General features: G+C 41.3%; 1 protein-coding gene across 2 annotated transcripts in view; it reads right to left on the bottom strand.

Moving 5' to 3' along the window:
* Positions 1-14,532, bottom strand: part of TWIST2 (twist family bHLH transcription factor 2) — a 73,636-nt gene that overhangs the window by 42,671 nt on the left and 16,433 nt on the right. The window contains exon 2 of one of the 2 annotated variants that reach the window (XM_090044971.1): positions 3,872-4,492. The exons of the other annotated variant lie outside the window; for it this stretch is intronic. The gene's annotated coding sequence lies outside the window, so the exon portion shown is untranslated. Of the gene's footprint in view, positions 1-3,871; positions 4,493-14,532 lie in introns of those variants that run through there. 2 annotated transcript variants of the gene reach the window in all.

Genomic DNA, 14,532 nt, shown 5'->3' on the forward strand with positions numbered 1-14,532 from the left:
AGACTCAACAAGCTCATTATAAACAGGAAGCCTGTGCAGGGAGACTTAATAAGGTGGCCATAATTTCAAGTGAGAAAAAAATCCCAAACCTGTGGACAGGAGATAGGATTCAACCAGGAAAACTTCACTGCTGCCAAGCTTTTTCTTTCATTGACTCTTGGCTGCTTTATAGGTGTGTGTGTGTGAGGTGTGTCCTCAGCAGAGATACTGTACAAAGGTCATAGGGCTGCATGAAATCATCACAATGAAACATGCATCTTCTTAATTCCAGAATTTGTAACAAATTAGAAACTCGGACCGAATCAAAAATCATGCTTCAAGGGCTGGAGTTCGTGTTTGAGCAGGGGAGCTGGAGGTTTATTGAGGAATTCCATTTATACATCTCTTTTCTATTCTTGACCTACCCATTTGTTTCTCACCAGGTGCTTCTGCATGTGTATGAGAGGATGGTTTTGGAACCAACTCCTAGCCCACTGTGTTGCTGGCCTACCTTGGTATGATTTCAGGACTTAGCCTCTTTCCCATTAGATGGCTGAACTGCTCTTAGGCTGCTTTGATACACACTTCACAAAACTTAAACTTCCTCCAGCTGGAGGTACAGCCAGAACTACAGAAATCTGCAATCTGGTTGCTTTAGACACCTCAGTGAAGGTTTCAAAGAACTCCTTGAATTCCAAACATGGGAGGGCCCCCACTCTCCCCTGTGGTTCTTGCTTTGTGGGTGCTCTCCAGTATCTTCTGCTAAGCAGAACTGGAGAAAGCCTCCATTTGGAGTCTTGCGAAGCTCATCTTAACTGGTCTCAGTTCACTAGTCAGTACAACGCCCCAAGGACAGGAAACGCCAGCAACAGAAACTGACTCTGGGTCTCCCTCTCCTAGAAGTATAGAGCCTTACTACAAGACCACGGGGAAGTTACATTTCCAAGTCATCACCATACCATGCCAGCTTACATCTGCCTGTATTTAGGTACCTTCAGTATAAGTTGTATACATTAAAATGTGTAAATGTATGCTCCCAATCTTCTTTTCAATTCTAATCTGGTTTTCTTGCCCACCCATTTTCAAGTTCTGCCACTCCATGGCACCTTATTCCAGTCTGCCCAGTCAACTCTAGTTCTCCCTTGTAGCCTCAGATCTGTGGCCCTTCTCCCTTCCTCCCACCCTCAATCTGTTTATCAATGTTGGCCTCCTCATCCCATCATTCCCCACCTCTCTAGTCAGATCCTTGTCCAGCTTTGTCTTCTCCCACAACCAGTCCTGTTTCTCATTGTTCCTTTGCAGCCCAGGCTTTTGTACCAGCAGTTCCAATCTCCTCTGTGATCAGTCTAGATAATCTAATAGTTCTCTCTGGTCCTAATATCTACAAATCTATTAAATTTCTCACCTCTGAGTTCCAGTCTTACCTAACTCCAAATCACAGCTCCAGCTTTCCTCTCCCCTTGCCAGGTTAATTCCAGTCACATCCCTCATAACCTACTCCTTCCTGGCTCCTGGTTTCAGTCAACTTTACCCCACTTTCTCAGTTCTGACTCTTGTCCCATATACAGTCAAGCCAGATAGCTTCTTCTTCACATAACCTTTGCCCAGTAGGAAAGGAAGCATGGAGGACACAGGTGAGATAAGGTTCTCCTCTCTGTTCAGTTGTCTAGATACAGTATGTCCCAGAGCAATATTTGGAAGGAATGCTCTGGCTGGCGCACGCAACCTTGAACAATTTTTGTTGTAAAGCTCTAGCAAATCTCAGCTGATTGTGTGACATCAAAGGTCTGCCTAAACCTACTAGGCTAGTGCAGTTAATGCATAGTATTTTCTACAGCTGACAGCAGACAAGGGATTGCTGTAGCTAGCATCACATATAAACACTTTGGATTCCCCAGTCTGAAAAAACAGTTGCCCATTTGCAACTGAGGGCCAATTTCAGCATGAGTCTAGAGCAGGGCATAATCACATACCTCTGGAGCTGCAGCAAGACACTAAGTGTTCTGCCACCGTATCCAAGCCCACTAAGTGTATATACAGTTGTAAACATTTTAGACATTGTGAAGCCATGAAAAAAACATTTTTGGGTAGAAAAAATGGAAATTTTGGGAAAAATTGAAATATATTCAATACTTATTTTCTTAGCACCCATTACAGATTTAAATTCACTTTGCTGCTTTAAGAACATAAAATGTATTATGTATAACTTGGTTTGTTCATAAAATTATCATGTTTAGTATATTTATTAAATTTAAAAGTATAGTTTATTCAGACAATAATTACAAATTTACTAATTAAATTTACTTTAAAATGTTTTTAATTTTTGTTACGAATGGAGCTACAAACTGCTGAACTCTAAGGGACCTAGCATCTCTTAGTTTTTGCCAGTTTATGAGAAGCAGGCAAAAATTAAAGTTAAAAATAGAAAACAAATCAACATTGTAGTAAAACAAATAAAGTTATTATGTATTCTGGACTTGGTCTCCTCCACAGTGTTGAGCAGATACAGAAAGCACTCATTTTTAGAAAAAGGGTTGAGAAAAAAAGGAAAAAAACCATGACTCATTGAATACAAATTTTGCTACATGAAACTTTGTCTAATCAGTCTCATTTGCTGAGCTATCACTATCAGCATTTTCTGCTTCTTCTGCTTCTTCTGCTTCTATATTTTTATCATATTCATGGACTTCTGAAAACTGAAGGTTTGCCCAGATTGAGACAAGCTTCTCTACTCTTTCACATGTTCATTTATTTCTTGATTTGGTGAGTATTTCCAAACATAGACCAGTTTCTTTCACATGCTGCAGAAGATGGAGGAGTCTGAAGCAGGTGAGAAGCAAGAGGAGTTCAGGCTATGTCGTGCAAAGGCCTTGCCACCACGTTGCATGAGGGATATGCTTGGCAGAGTCCCAGACTGCAGTCTTGGACCAAATCCCTGAAGATGGTCTGTATTCTGCAACATTTAAAAGTACCTTTCTAACATCAAGTCCTAAGTGTGTTGCTTGTTTTGTAATCCAGTAGCACTGCTATCATCACTAACATTTCTGCATTTGAATCTTGGATCCAAGAGATTTGCAAAAGCATGAACTGATTGGCAACAAAATTATTCCCATTTGTTAATAAAGTCTTTCACTTTTCTTTCTTTTGTACTTGTAAGCAGAAATACACTTAGATTCTCAAAAACAGTTGATTTTATCTGGGACATTTAGTAAGGAATGTCTGACAAAGTGCACTGTCTGATTCAGATGTAGTGATTGCTGAAGAAATTGGCTTTAGAATCTTCAGGGAGTTTTGCAGCTGAACACAGAAGACATCTTCACTGTGTACAGTGTCCCTTACACTTCTGGGTACTTTAAGATCCTCAATTGTTACTGTTTCTTGAAGAGTTTATTTGTTTTTTACTAAACTTTCAGATAAGATCACCACTCCAACCCAACTACTTTTACTAGAGTTTGAGTGTCACTATTTTATTCTTTGCATTCTTTTCTTCCTGCTTCTTGTTAAAGACTGCAGCTAAAATATGAGTAGCTTTTACACGGTTTATAATGTCTTTGCTCTTCCTTAGATCTTTTGCAGTGTCCAACTTCATGATGTCATTAAGAAGCAAGTTTAGCCCATGGGATGCACATCCTATTGCAGTAATATGTGGATGTTTATCCATTATGATCTCCCATGCTGTTTTCATGTTACTTGCATTGTCAGTGACCAAAGCAAGTACTTTACCACTCCCAATCTTCTGTAGGACTTCGCATATTTTAGTACTGATATACTCTGCAGTATGCCTGTTCTCTCCTATTTCAATGCTTCTGTAAAAATATGGTTGAGGTGTTATCACAAAGTTTATGATTCCTTCTCCCTGAACATTTGTCCATCCATCTGTAAGTACTGTAAGACACAGTGCTTCATTGACTTTTCCTTGAGCAGACTGCATTACATGCTCATATTCTGACTGTAAAAGAGACTTGCTCAAAGAATGTCTGCTGGGCAAACAGTATGATGGTCTTAGTAATTTAAAAGCTTCCTGTCAGTATGCATTTTCAGTTATCGACAATGGCGTCCCAGAAGAATATACTGCTCTTTCAAGAGCTTGGTCAATTTTTTCCTGATCTTCAGATATCATCTTGTCTACAAATGAGGCTAGTGAGAGTCTTTTGCTTACAGTTGGTTGCAATATTTGGTTACTTAAGGATGTTGATTGGGCAACCCTTTGTGATACTGATGTTATAGAAGAAGCAGCAGCAGCAGCAGCGGTAGAAGGACTTCTGGACTGAGAATGTTGGAAAAAGCTACTTGCACTTTCATCATCACGATCTACCTCCTCCTCACTTATACCCATGAAGGATTTTTTAATGTCTGCAGGACACTTCTTACAGACAAAGATGTGTTTGGTCATCCTAGTAGCATTTGGAAATGCATATTTCATTTGGCAGTATTTGCAAATCACATTTTTGTCTCAGAATAACTTGCAGTGTGGAAATGCTTCTATATGTTAGAAGTTGGTCGCACCATTTTACTGATGGAGAAAGAAGAAAAATGTAATTTAGTGGCTAGCTTGCATATATAAACACTAAGCTACAGCACATACAAATTTAGTAATGGATGGTGGAGAGGCCTCCTCAGAGTTAACAGTGATCAGCTTCCCTGCCCTGCAGACCTCACCGCTCTGCTAAGGTTCGGTGATTTGTGACAAAACATCAAATTAGTAGGAATTCAATTATGAATTGCATAGGTTATGAAAATATACTAATGCAGCTAAAGTATAGTTTAATACACTGAATTCAGAGAAATTTAAACTCTTACCTTTCAATAAAGAAGTCTACTTTCTTTCAGCTCCTTTTTGCTGCTTCTGTACTTCTGTGGATCTCAAGGTCACAGGGTCAAGAGGAGGCAGGTTCCTTCCAACTCCAAAACATTTAGACTTGCTCTGTCTCCTCTCCTGAGGCTTTTGAGCAATCAGGGCAATAAGCTCCTTGTTTCTAATCTCTACAGGAACGAATGGATGCTGCTGCCAGTGTCCACTCCCAGTCCTTTGAGGCCTAGTCAGGAGGACAGCAGCAGATCCACCAACCTCTGGATCAAAAGTCAACAGTAGAGGAAGTCCACAAGCAAAGAAGGCACTAAATCCTTCCTCCTTCTCTTGTGAAAATGGCAGTGCCCCCAGGGGGGCAGAAATGCATCTTGCTCTTGCATTTGAGAGTTGTACTGTACTGCGTGTGTCCTCGGTGTACAGGAATTGTAATGGTCTGATACTGTAGACAGTCTTACATAAAGGTCTCCCTATTACATAGTTATTAGAAAACATTTTTGGGGAATCAAGGGTAGCAATATATGAACACCTTGTCTTAAGCATTTTATTCATCATTCTAAAAGAAAATATTTCATGAGAGGTTTTATTAATTTTTTGAAACATTTTCAATTTTTCTGGAAAAAACAAAAAAAGTCTTCAGAAAAAATGGAAAAAAATATTTTTCCCCCTGAATTTTTCTGTTTTTCTTTCCTGGGACTTCACATCTCTAAGTGTGTGCAAACTATAATTTTTAAAGGCTTATTATTTCACCAAATTTTGCATGGATTTCCATGGAAAATGCAAAGGAGAAATGGTAGCTCCATCCTAAATGTCAAATCCAAAGGCAAAGGCTAGCATCATCCTAAATGTCAAATCCCTGCTCCAAAGCATGGGCAGGTGGCATGCCGATAAAAAGAGCTGCCCAAAAAAAAGCTGCCAGATTTTTTTAACATGAGCAGAAGAACTTTTCTTTGTTAACTTGGTTCTTGGACATGACTAAATCTTTTGGCCAAAATTTCAAAAAGGAAAAAAAGAAAAGAAAAAATTCAGTCTGAACCAGGTACTAAGTACAAAAAAATCCAGCCCAAATAGACTGGTCAAGTTATAAACAACTGAAAAAAGATTTCACAAAGGGACATGTCAGACAACCCCTGTGTATGCGCACTAAATACTTCTATTCCAATTCCTATTGCTCACTTCCCTGTCATTTTCCAAACCTTTTTCAGAATGATCAGAATGACAATTCTCTGCCCAAGAGTGAGTACACTTTTTTCAAAACATATATAGGAATCCTTTGTTCCATTTTGCATCCTTTGAAGTCAGGGGAGAAGCAATGCAGACATAGGTCAGTTAAGAACTGGACTCTGTTTGCATGACTGAAAGCAACTAAACTACTAATTATTTGCTCTATATGAAGTATGACTTAAACCAGAGATGAGGAGCTCTAAAGGACAATGGAGGTAAAGATAGGGAGGAAATCATTTACTTGTAAGATTGGTAAAGCAAGAGGTAACAGGTAGCCACTGTGTAAAGGGGACAGGGGTCTTTTCAATGCCTTCCCTGAGCTCCTTCTGGGCTGGTATTGCTATGTACTGTCCATTCCTTTGGGATTAGCCTTGTGGCTCAATCTAGCCATTTTGTAACAAAAAAAATATCAGTTCTTGTGCAATTGCTTTTTATTTGTATTTTATGCTATATATTTCCTGTAAAAATATAATATTTTTATTTCCTAGAATCATATAGGCTATTTTCAGACAAAGTTCTTTGGGTAAATGTGCTATCATTTATTAGACCAACTAAATAGTTGGAAAAATTGTTCTCTGCAAGCTTTTGGGCACAAACACCCTTCTTCAAATATAGGGAGAGTCTGCTGTTGTTTTGTGTTCGCCTAGCTGGAATAGAAGCCAATGTGCAAAATGTAGGTCTGTGAAAATGCAGATGAATGGCAGTGAGGAACAGAGGCCATGGAAGACAATAGGTGTGAGGCCAGTAGGTGGGAAGATGGGAAAGAGGGGCATGTTGACCTGGTGATGGAATGTAGCTGGTAAAACAGAGAGAGGTTACCTGGGGTTTTCGATGTCAGGCAGGTTATAATGTGCCATAAATCTAATGTCTGTATTTAGTCCATGGTTTTTTGTATCCGTTAGATTTATGAAGGGAAGTTCATAGACTTATCTACGAAAGGTGTTTTGTAAATTCTCTTTGAGGATTAGAATTGATAGACTGGAGAGAGAGTGGTTGTCTTGTAAGACATGTGCATCCACAGGTAATTGGGTATTTTTGTCTTTGATAGATTTTTGTTGTGCATTCATTCTGGTATACAGTTGTTGTTCGGTTTCTCCTACCAAATTTTTCAGAGACATTTAGAAAAACGAAGTCCCATTTATTTCCAGTGGTTTTCACTGGATATTGGGTACCTTATTCCTTGAAAACCTCAGATAGTATATATTATAAAGTTATTGCAAAGAGCTCATTTTACTTTAGGAATGACTATCACTGTAGTCAGGATGTATGCCATGTTCTACAGATGTTCTGTGTATTTTGCATACTGAAAAGAACAGGGGTGAAAGAGAAGCTGAACATCTGCCCTACAGCAAGAGAAAAACATTGTGCAGTCTAAAATGAAACACTCCAAAGGCAGAGATAAATATATCTGAAAGGTGCTATGAGCTGGGAAGGCCCAATGCCAACAGGTATCTTTAATGCTAGGTTGTGATTTTTTTGCTGTCCTCTCCTTGGTGTTCCACTAAAGAACTCTCCTGCTGTTCTTGTTATTCAGTCTGTTGCCAACTCTTAGAATTTTATCATGAATTTTACAATATATGATCGTTTTCTTAATGCTCCATCCCCTGAAATCATGTAATTACACCTGAATTTAATCTATATTAAAACAAATCTAGCTCTCACACACCAAAAAGTTCAAAAAACATTCAATAAAGGTTTCTACACTAGGAGGTAAATAAAAATTTACCTCAAATAAATGTTTCTGAAGTGTCAGAATTATTTGTGTCCTGACTCATTATTTTAATATTCAGGACTGATAGTACAGCACATGCACAGCATGTGGCATAGGATGTTAAAATTGAATAAAGTGCAACATGACTCAGTTTAAATAGAACATTCCAGATGTGGGCAGTAAATGTTCATTCAAGGTTTCTCTCTCATATTTGAGTAGCAGCTTGACTTCACAAATACAGGCCTACAGAAGTGATTTTTCAGTCTGAAAGCTCTACTGTTATAAGAATAATTTCTTAATTTTAGCCCTGACTCAACAAGGTATTTAAAAAAAAAACAAGTGTACAATTTTAAGCAAATAAATAGTCCCATTTACATTAGTGGGGTTGTAATATGACTGTAACTAGAAAAAGATGGTCATATTGCAGAAGGGACTTCAGACTGATGGAGCTATGTCCCATTAGATAGAGGTTAGGGCACTATTAGACATGCTAGCTTCTGTGCTTGTACATTAGCTACAATGCATGCTCAATAGGGATTTGTTTTCTACAACTCTACTTGTTCGCAGCATCATGTACCATTAATGAAATAGCACTAATTTTAACTTGACTGAAACATTAATATCTAATATAACTATATTTAATAGTAAACTGAAACTAAATATTAAATTCAATTTAAATTCAAAATTAATTTTTCAGTGTGCCTCTAGTCCTTTACAGTGCATGCTTCATGATCTGAAATCTGGTCAGCTTTTAAGTAGTACAGAGATGTATGCAATCACATATTTTATGCAACCTGGAGCATATTTGGCCCACTTTAAGGGAGCTGAGCATATTCTTAACACATTTGTCTGAATGTAAAACTGTCAGCAATCTAAAGCCTATTGAATTGTTAGACTTGCTCTGAGCTGGTTTTTAGTGCAAGTCTGCTTGAATACGAGAGTTTGGATGGCTCTGACCCAAGTGACCTTCTCAAGCTCTTTGCTCAGTGCTCTCGTACTTGTACCCTGAGATCAGCAGATGCTGGCCTGCTTCTAAACTCCCACTCCTTGACTCAGATCCCAGGGAAGCCTGTTCTTCCGCTGCTACACCCCTGCACTTTTAAGAGAGAGAGAGATCGAACAAATGAGTCTCTCTTGGAATCAAGGATTGTGTTTTTCAAATGCCTTCATTATCTGAAAAACTATATTAACAAAAATGAAGCAAGGCAAGGACTTTTTGTTATATATTTAATGGACCAAGTGTATAGCTGGGACAGCTGCTGGATAAACTTTGGGGCAGCAAGTACCCATGGGTAGATCCAGGATTGTGACACCAGGGCTGCAGACAATGCCCCCTTTGGTGGTGTGGCATGTGGGTAGTGAAGCTGCTTGTATGTGGCCCACACTGTCAAAGGGAGTGGGGCTGTAACACCTTGCTGTGCTTCTGGATGGCAGTGAACACTCAGAGCTCACTGGCCATCAGTGTAGCTACTTCTGGCAGTTCTGCATGTGCTGAGAGGTCTGTGAGCTCACCAGCTAGTTAGTGGGGTCTGCCTGGAGTCCCGGCTTTCTAGAGACTCTGGAGCCTACTGTGTTTGCATTTCCCCTCCCTCCTGCCCCTCTAGCCTGCCCACGAGATCAGCAGCAAGAGAAAGGAGGAGATTAGCTCTGGCTTGACTCCAGACCTGTGTGAAAGCAGGGTCTGAGTGTTGCTCCCCCAGTCCTTTTGCCTGATGCTGAACTGGGGCAGGAGGGAGGGAAAGAGCAAGCTCCATAAAAGCAGGGATTCTGGGTAGACTGCACTGACCAGCTAATCAGCTCCCAGCAGACATGCTGCTGACTGACATGCCGGTGAGCTCTGTGAGCCTTTGCAACTCCGCACAGCCAATGGGGTTGCATCCACACGGTGCACCTACTCTGGATCCACCCCGCAAGTGCCCTTTGTCATGTCTAAGAGGCAGACATGGGCTGTTCACATCTGGGAGCGTCACACCTACAACAACACTCTTATCCTATAACAATGAGTAACAGAATACACAAACTTGGTGTCTGTATTTATGGACTGCATATTATATATTATGCAAGTTGTTTGGTGATGACAGAGGATCTGTTATACTGTTTTAAAAAGGCAGGATTTATTTGCAGCTCAGTGGAATCCAGCGTAATCATTTTGTCTGCCTGTTCCTATCCCACAGTAAGAGGAAGTTGAACTGAGGCAAAAACTTGAGCCTGAGTGAAACATGGTTAAGTTACTCTGATTTGTTTCACTTACTGTGTTACGGGAGCAAACAGCAACAATTACAGCAGATCAACTGACGTGTACTCCTGGGCATAAGGCCTCCATTCTGCCTTTCGAAACAGTTCACAATCTTTAATGAAGAGAGATCCACATATTCCACAGGCATGCTATTTCCTCACGTGTATTACCCTGTTAGTTCTCCAGTGAATGGTCCTATTTGAACATTTGAAAACTGTGCACTGTGTTGTGTGTGTTCACTGGGAAATGCATTGCTTTTTCCTGAGTTAGGCCCTTTATCCGTGGTTTGATGTCAGCCTTTTGTTTCCAATAGATAAAACACAGTTTTCAAGTGTATCAGTAAAAAATGTAAGGCTAGATTGTGCTATTTGGGTGCACAGGCCATAATGGAGAGGGCACTTGTGGACTGCAGAACCTGGGCCTAATGAGATACAGCATGGTTCTCCATGTGCATAGAGGTCCGTATTAGTCTCTCCATTCCTTTTGGATATACCATGCACTGGCCCAGTCGGAAAGACAGAGGATTCCCCATGTTCCCTTAAGCACAGAATTATACCTGGCCCTTGCAAGATCTCCTTATGCAACACATGACCATCCCTCTTCATCAGGGGTCTCTTAGCTAGTGCTTGTACAATGACTTGGGGAGGCAGAGTGACTGCTAGTGCTAGTGCTTGTACAATGACTTGGGGAGGCAGTGTGACTGCTGTTATTATCGGGGCTGGGCCTGGGTACTAGATTTGCAAGCATAGCGGGATCACCACTTGTGTTGACATGCTGAGGTTTGACTTGTGTTCTAGATACTGGTTCATGAAAGAGCACATATCAGCACACTGAGGATTTCTCTATCAATCCCTAGCTGTGTAACTCTGGAGTGTTACCCAGGATCTGTCTATTATAAATAGGACTTGAGTGCTGGATACTGCTGACAATGAAGTCAAGGGAAATTCTGCATTTGACTTAAGTTGGAGCAGAATTGGGCCAATATTTACTTTTTTCATTACACTGTAAGTTAGGAACACTTTGCCTCTGCAATCCATCTTCCCATTTGTTTGGAAAGCCATTGCTCATACTGTTTGTTGTATTGTGCTGGCTGGATTGGTTCCCAGAGATCAGCACAGCCTACAATTCTCATTTTCTTTATTATCTGCTTTGTTCATTTGCATGTCTCTCTTCTGCCTTTCATGTTTGCTTGTTTTCCCTCCTCTCTAGGTTACTCATTTTGGGTTGTTTTTGTCCTAACTTCTCTTCAGTGTTTTTTGCTTTTCTGATTGAAACCTTTGTTTGTTTTAGTAGCCGGAATACAAAAAGGCCATGGTTTGGAAAACGTAGTTTTGCATTTGCTGCCCAAGTAGGTTTCTAAATCAACAATAACTCTCTTATTAGAGTGACTCACATGGAGCTGTTTAACCTTCTTGATTCCTTTTGTCTCTCTCCAAATTTGAAAAGCACATCTGTAATTTAGATCTATGAAATGAAAAGCTGCGAAAGGCATCTAAACAGCTGAAGATATAATACTGAGATTAAAATATATGCAGAGCAGTTTTCCATTTGGAATGGGAGGGTAAAATCTTGATAGAGTTTAAAGAGCATCTGAAGAAATTAGACAACTGTAATTTTGGCATGTGAGAAACGTAATTCATGGGAAACATGGTCTTGTGGGTAAAATACTGGTTAAGGTACTAGGAAAGTTGGGTTCAGCTCCTTAGTTGTTAAGTGGCCCTCAAGAGCTCAAAGCCCACACCAGATCTCACACAAGCTCACAGCCCACACTGGAGGCAGCATTGCCTAGGAGTGTGATGCTTCATAGGAAAGTGTGAGAGTGTACCTACTTGCTTAACAGTCATCTTTGAAAATACTCCCTAATTCATCAATTAGGTAGTATAATGGTCCCAGTGGTAGCTATCTATGAATGATTAAGACAAAATAAATAGAGCAATGCCCAAAGCAATTTTTCCAATGTCTTACACTGACACCCACTATTTTGGCCACCCTAAGGGACTGACTAAGAGATTTCCAGTACTAAATACCATTGAACCGCTCCAGTTTGAGCCAGACTTAGCTTACATGGACCTTGCCATTTACAAACTACCAGACTAGTATCCTCCTTGAACCAGTCACACAGAGGGACTCATCACACACACTTTCCACTTGCAATTAATGCAAACAAATAAACTCCATTTAATTTTTTGCTCCTGGGTGCACTGTTTGAATGTGTGCTCAAAGGCAAAAAACTCTAAGGCAATTAGCTCGAGAGCAGTGGCAATGCATGGGGATGCACGTGTACCCTCTGAGAGCACTGGTGCACCCCTTGACAGGCTGCGCTCCCCACTTAGGCGATAGGCAGGGCGGGCAGGCGGTGCCCACTCTGTGAGTTGTGGCTGAGGAGTGGGAGCATAGGATGAAGCGCCACGGCCATTTCCCAGTTGGTGTGATTGGCTGTGGGGGAACCCCCACTCCTACTTGGCAAGATTGGCCATGGGGGACCCCCCTGTTGCTGATTGGTTATGGGGGGGGCAAATGTCCCCCCCATCTAAGGTGGCACCAATTGCCTATGCTTGAGAATTTATTCATGTGCAACACATGGAGCCCAGTGAGAGTAACTGGGACTGGCAGGGGACTCGGAGTCAGCCTGCCAACCCAGGGCTGCTCCAATGAGGTGCTAGATGCTGTGCAACAGCTGGCTGGAGCATTAGGGAGCTTTAGCATGGGAGCTGCCTGCCAGCTAACCCCACACTGAAGCACCCTTGTGCCTCAGCCAGCCCTGTCACCATCTACATGTGCATTAAGCGCAGCAATCTACTGTGCTGTCTGATAGTACTTGTGTCTGATGCGACCATCTGATGGCACAGTAAGTTAGTCTATACCAGCCTAATTGCCCTACGTGTAGACAGTGATGCTCAGGTCCTCATTCACTTTAAGAAGGAAGCAAGCAAGCAAGCATTCCTTTCTCTGCCCCTGCAATTTAAGTTTGTAACAGTGCAGACCTCAAAATGCAGCATTCTTTCTCACGCCGTGTTCTGATCAAAATCCTGTAGTATTTGTATATGAGTAATATAGGTGGAAAGGTAGTTCCTCCTTGTATGTATAACTGGGCATATCTACATGTGCGCAACAGATTGTTCCATGGTAGGGTAAATTAGCTCACATGCAGCTCTGCACTGCTGTAGCTAGACTGCTTCAGGTTGTCCAGTTAGATCTAAATGAGTTAGATCAGGCTACAGAGCTATAGTTTTCTTTATACCTTTGGTCCCAAGGGAGCACCATATGGATTTCACCTGGACGTGATCCAAATGTAGGACTGGGGCCTTTGCTGGTATGGCATCTTCAGCTGAGATGTACTTTTTAGAATTAGAAATTATTTTCTAAATAAATGATGCTCCTTTTCGTATGTCTGCTGGATGCTAGAGGGTTTTAAAAGTATAACATAGTGGGTGTATCTGCATTAATGAAAGCTGTGCTAATGTGCAGTAGAATTAGTCTATTGCTTATTAGCATCATGTAAAAGATACGTGCTGGCACTACAGCACAGTAGTGCCAACTATGGCACATTAAGTTAGTACCTGTTATTACAGAGTTAAAAATGGTTATATTATAACCAGGGGAAAATTGTATTTGGCAACCACTGAAGTGCAGGGCTCCCTGCCAAGGACTGGAGAGTTGTACCTTCTTCACTAGTAAGTCTTGTGATCACCAATCCCGTGTTAAAAACAAACAGAAGTTGCCATGCACATGTAGATGTGCCCAGTGAAACCTATTCTAAATAATCTTGCGAGGGATTGCAAAAATCAGTTACTAATCACAAGTGGCCTTCAACATAAAAGAAGGGCAGATCTGGAGTCCCTACATGTGTGGATACTTTGCAGTGATCTTTTAAGTCAGGAGTGTCACTTGAACAGCATTTTGCTGTATTTGGAAAAACAAACTTTTGAGATGTGAGAAATCAATGGAATATTTTAGGGAGCTGGATATCATAAAATTTCCTTGTTCATGCCTGCCTCAAACCTGCATGGTTTGCAGGTTACCACTGCTGAGTAATCTTCTATGAGTTCTGTGAGAGGAGTTTTGGAAAATCTTCTATCACAGACAGATTCCCTCATGATGCCACTATGGGCGTGTTCAGATGTGCATGGAAGTTTGGTTCCCTGGGGACAAGAAGTGGTGGCACACTTTGTGCCGCTGCTTCTTGTCCCCAGGGAATGCCTGTACCACGCATGCTTTGGTGCATGACAAGTTGGCCCAGGTAGCACTGGGGAGGCTGGGACCACCATTGTGCTGGCCCCAGCAGCCTTACCTGGGGTCCTCGGGGACTCCCAGAGCTGCAGTCATGGCAATCCTGCTGGGCAGAGCCTGACCAGGAGCAGCAGCATGGCTCCAAGTGGCCCGGTTCCGCTTTTTAACATGCTGCCTGAGTGTGTGCTGCTTCATGTTTTTTTCCCACAGTTTTTTTTTACCCCTGCTCCATATACTGCATGCCCGCGCTTGTCTGGATGCACCCTATATGGCCAAGGAATGCCTAACTTCATAATAGTGCTCAAGCCTTGTTGTGGAATTGTGCTATGAAATCTAAGTTTCTAC

Source organism: Crocodylus siamensis, chromosome 4 (assembly GCF_052110815.1).
Source record: "Crocodylus siamensis isolate JL-2025a chromosome 4, ASM5211081v1, whole genome shotgun sequence".
Classification (NCBI taxonomy): domain Eukaryota; kingdom Metazoa; phylum Chordata; order Crocodylia; family Crocodylidae; genus Crocodylus; species Crocodylus siamensis.